Source organism: Rattus norvegicus, chromosome 15, assembly GCF_036323735.1.
Source record: "Rattus norvegicus strain BN/NHsdMcwi chromosome 15, GRCr8, whole genome shotgun sequence".
NCBI lineage: Eukaryota > Metazoa > Chordata > Mammalia > Rodentia > Muridae > Rattus > Rattus norvegicus.
The window spans coordinates 61227599-61233203 of record NC_086033.1 but is presented as its reverse complement, the minus strand read 5'-3'; the positions used below and the strand labels follow the sequence as shown (position 1 = coordinate 61233203).

General features: G+C 42.1%; 1 pseudogene; it reads left to right on the top strand.

The window, feature by feature from the left end:
- Window positions 1-259: 259 nt before the first annotated feature.
- On the top strand, window positions 260-878 carry Rpl15-ps1 (ribosomal protein L15, pseudogene 1; annotated as a pseudogene).
- Window positions 879-5605: the final 4727 nt, after the last annotated feature.

Here is a 5605-nt window from a genome sequence, read left to right as displayed (position 1 = left end):
TGAGGTATGGGCCAAGGGCAAGCCATAGGTCCTTCCTGGTACTTGGGTGCAGCTTAGGTTCAGCCATAGGTCATTTCTCTTAATATGGAGGCTGGCCCCAAGATGGAGTAGGTTTGGGCTCTCAGTATTTACTGTTTATATAGTCTTGGGAAGTGAGGGAACCTTGTGAATCTGGTTAAGTTTTTGTGACTTATGTGTTATTTCCCAAGTCATAAGGAACCTCCCTCTAGAACTTCCCAATGTCATCAGGTGAGCCAAGATGGATGCATACAAATACATCCAGGAGCTATGGAGGAAGAAGCAGTCCGACGTGATGCGCTTTCTTCTGAGAGCCCATGCTGGCAACAGTGCCAGCTCTGTCTGCACCTCTCTGCCCCACCCGGCCGGATACAAGTGCAGAGGCTGGGATACAAGGCTAAGCAAGGTTATGTCATTTACAGGACTCATGTCCGCCATGGTGGTCGCAAACCTAGTTCCTAAGGTTGCAACTTAAGGCAAGCCTGTTCGCCATGGTGGTAACCAGCTGAAATTTGCTCAAAGCCTTCGGTCTGCTGCTGAGGCACCAGTGTGGGGCTTTGAGAGTCCTGAACTCCTACTGGGTTGGTGAAGATTCCATATATACATTTTTTGAGGTTACCTCATTTGATCCATTCCATAAACTTACCAGAAGAATCCTGACTCCCAATGGATCCTAAACCAGTCCACAAGCACAGGGAGATGCATGGACTGACAACTGCTGGCCACGAGAGCCATGGCCTTGGAAAGGGTTCCACCACACTATTGGTGGATCTCACTGTGCAGCCTGGAGAAGGCGCAATACTCTTCAGCTCCACCGTTACTGTAATCCACGTAATATTTGTAAAATTCATATCCAATAAACAACTTAGGACAGTCAAAAAGAGAGTTATTTACGTGTATGGGTGTTTTGTCTTGCAAGCTCTCTGATGTGTTTCAATTAGGAAGTTGCTACATAGCACTTTGGTGTAGCAAAACCTACCTCTGGACGCTACTGCTTCTGCACAGCCCAGTAAGACAGAAATGATGACTTGTAGTGAGGTTATCTCTTCATCTATCTACCTCCCTGAATATTTCCTATCTGCATCCATCTCCATGGCCAGAATTAGCTATTGAAAGTACTAAGCCACCCGCCTGGTGGCCTCAGGACACACAAAGGCAGAAGTTATCTGGGACAGGGCACTTCTGCTTTCTACCTAAACCTGGAGCTGAGCCACTCCCACAGCTCTCTGTACCCAAATCCCATGGGGGAGAGAGCTGGACTCTCAGAAGTACAGACAATCCTGAGAGCTCAAGGGAGACCACCACCTCTGCTCACATTCCTGGCCCAAGAGGAACCAGTCTAGGAGTAGTCAGCTGCAGGAAACTTCTGGTGTCTGCCTGGAGCTCTGACACACCTGAGAGCAGAGGTCATACCAACTCTTCTGCTTCAAGCGACCCACCTGGAAGCTTCAGGTCACACAAACCAAGGAGCAGCATTTTGTTCCCAGCTCTGGCTGAAAGAAAACAGGTCTACAGGAGTGCTGACACACAGGCTTACAGGAGGGTCAAGCCACTGCAGAGACAGCAAGACAAGCTAACACCAGAGACAACCAGATGGCAAGAGGCAAGCGCAAGAACCTAAGCAACAATAATCAAGACTACTTGGCATTATCAGAGCTCAGTTCTCCCACCAAAGCAAATACTGGCTATCCAAACACAACAGAAAAGCCAAGGTTTAGATTTAAAATCACATCTCATGATGATTATAGAGGACTTTAAGAAGGACATAAATAGGTCCCTTAAAGAAATAGAGGACAACACAGGTAAACAAGTAGAAGCCCTTAAAGAGGAAACAAACAAATTCCTTAAAGAATTACAGGAAAACACAACCAAACAGGTGAAGGAATTGAACAAAACCATCCAGGATTTAAAGATGGAAATAGAAACAATAAAGAAAGCAAAAAGGGAGACAACCCTGGAGATGAAAAACCTAGGGAAGAGATCAGGAGTCATAGATGCAAGCATCACAAACAGAATTCAAGAGCTAGAAGAGAGAATCTCAGGGGCAGAAGATTCCATAGAAAACATTGACACAACCATCAAAGATAAGGTAAAATGCAAAACGCCTCTAACACAAAACCTCCAGGAAATCCAGGCCACACTGAGAAGATCAGACCTAAGGATACTAGGCCTGGAAGAGAGTGAAGACGCCCAACTTAAAGAGCCAGTAAATATCATCAGGGCTGAAATCAACAAAGGAGAAACGGAAAGGACTACACAAAGAATCAACAAATCCAGGAGCTGGTTCTCTGAGAAAAATCAACAAGATAGATAAACCCTTTTCCAGATTAACCAGAGGGCACAGAGAGAGAATATCCAAATTAACAAAATCAGAGATTAAAAGGGAGACAAAAAGAATCAGAGGAAATTCAGAAAATCAGATCCTACTACAAAATCCTATATTCAACAAAACTGGAAAATCTGGAGGAAATGAACAAATTTCTAGACAAATACCAGGTACTAAAGTTAAATCAGGATCAGATAAACCATCTAAACAGTCCCATAACTCCTAAAGAAATAGAAGCAGTTATTAAAAGTCTCCCAACCAACCCCCACCCCCCCAAAAAAAAAGCCCAGGGCCAGATGGGTTTCGTGCAGAATTCTATCAGACCATCATAGAAGACCTCATACCAATACTGTCCAAACTATTTCACAAAATAGAAACAGAAGAAACACTACCAAATTCCTTCTACGAAGCCACAATTATGCTTATACCTAAACCACACAAAGACCCAACAAAGAGAGAGAACTTCAGACCAATTTCCCTTATGAATATCCATCCAAAAATATTCGATAAAATTCTTGCAAACCGAATCCAAGAATACATCAAAATGATCATCCATTATGATCAAGTAGGCTTCATCCCAGGGATGAAGGGATAGTTCAATATATGTAAATCCATTAGTGTAATCCACTATGTAAACAGATTCAAAGGAAAAAAACCACATGATCATCTCATTAGATGCTGAGAAAGCATTTGACAAAATTTAACACCCCTTCATGCTAAAAGTCTTGGAAAGATCAGGAATTCAAGGCCCATACCTGAACATAGTAAAAGCAATATACACCAAACCAGTAGCCAACATCAAACTAAACGGAGAGAAACTTGAAGCAATCCCACTAAAATTAGAGATTAGACAAGGCTGTCCACTCTCTCCCTACTTATTCAATATAGTATTCAAGTCCTAGCCAGAACAATCAGTCAACAAAAAGAAGTCAAAGGAATACAAATCGGAAAGGAAGAAATAAAAATGTCACTATTTGCATATATGATATGATAGTATACTTAAGTGACCCCAAAAGTTCCACCTGAGATAAGCAACTTCAGCAAAGAGGCTGGGTATAAAATTAACTCAAACAAAACAGTAGTGTTCCTCTACTCAAAGGATAAAGGCTAAAGGATAAAGAAATTAAGGAAATGACACCCTTCACAATAGTCACAATATAATCCCTCTAATCAAGCAAGTGAAAGATCTGTATGACAAGAACCTCAAATCTCTGAAGAAAGAAATTGAGGAAGATCTCAGAAGATGGAGAGATCTCCCATACTCATGGATTGGCAGGATTAATATTGTAAAAATGGCCATCTTGCCAAAAGCAATCTACAGATTCAATGCAATCCCCATCAAAATTTCAACTCAATTCTTCACAGAGTTAGAAAGAACAATTTGCAAATTAACTTGGTATAACAAAAAAACCAGGATAACAAAAAGTATCTTCAACAATAAAGAACTTTGGGGGAATCACCATCCCTGACCTCAAGCTGTAGTACAGAGCAATAGTGATAAAAACTGTATAGTATTGGTACAGAGACAGGCAGGTAGATCAATGGAATAGAATGAAGACCCAGAAATGAACCTACACATCTATGGTCGCTTGATCGTTGACAGAGGAGTTAAAACCATCCAATGGAAATAAAGATAGAATTTTCAACAAATGGTGCTAGTCTAACTGTCGTTCAGCATGTAGAAGAATACAAATCGATCCATTCTTTTTGCCCTATACAAAGCTTAAGTCCAAGTGGATCAAGGATCTATACATAAAATAGATACACTCAAACTAATAGAAGAAAAAGTGGGGAAGAGCCTCAAACACATGGGCACTGGGGAAAATTTCCTGAACAAAACACCAATGGCTTATGCTCTCAGATCAAGAATTGACAAATGGGACTCAATAAAACTGCAAAGCTTCTGTAAGGCAAAGGACACTGTGGTTAGGACAAAACATCAACCAACAGATTGGGAAAAAGGTCTTTACCAATCCTACAACTGATAGAGGACTAATATCTAATATATACAAAGAACTCAAAAGTTAGACTCCAGAGAGCCAAATAACCCAATTTAAAAATGGGGTACAGAACTAAACAAAGAATTATCAACTGAGGAATATCGAATGTCTGAGAATTAACCTAAAGAAATGTCTAACATCTTTAGTCATTAGGGAAATGCAAATCAAAACAACCCTGAGATTCCACCTCACACCGCTCAGAATGGCTAAGATCACAAACTCAGGTGACAGCAGATGCTGGTGAGGATGTGGAGAAAGAGGAACACTCCTCCATTGTTGGTGGGATTGCAAGCTGGTACAACCACTCTGGAAATCAGTCTGGGTTGCTCAGAAAATTGGACATTGTACTACCTGAGGACCCAGCTATAGCACTCCTGGGCATATATCCAAGTGATGCTCCAATATACAACAAATACACATGCTCCACTATGTTCATAGCAGCCTTATTTATAATTGCCAGAAGCTGGAAAGAACCTAGATGTCCCTCAACAGAGGAATGGATACAGAAAATGTGGTATATCTACACAATGGAATATTACTCAGCTATCGAAAACAATGACTTCACAAAATTCATAGGCAAATGAATGGAACTAGAACATATCATCCTGAGTGAGGTAACCAGATAGAGAAAAATACACATGGTATGCTCTTACTGATAAGTGGATATTAACCCAAAAGTTCGGATTACCCAAGATACAATCCACAGACCACATGAAGCTCAAGATGCAGGTTGGCCAAAGAGCAAATGCTTCAGTCCTCCTTACAAGGAGGAACAAAACTAATCATAGGAGGGGATATGGAGACAAAGTGTGGAGCAGAGACTGAAGGAATGGCCATTCAGAGACTGCCCCACCTGGGGATCCAGCCCATATATATACAGCCACCAAATCCAGACAATATTGCTGAAGCCAAGAAGTACATGCTGACGGGAGCCTGATAAAGCTGTCTCCTGAGAGGCTTAGCCAGAGCACGGCAAATACAGAGGTGAATGCTAGCAGCTAACCATTGAACTGAGAACAGGGACCCCATTAGAGGAATTAGAGAAAGGATTGGAGGAGTTGAAGGGTTTGCAACCCATAAGAAAAACAATGTCAACCAACCAGAGCTCCCAGGGACTAAACCACCATGTAAAGATTACACATGGACAGACCCATGGCTCCAGCTGCATATATATGTAGCAGAGGATGGCCTTGTTGGGCAACAATGGGAGGAGAAGCCCTTGGTCCTGCCAAGGCTGCGCCCCCCCCCCCAGTGTAGGGGA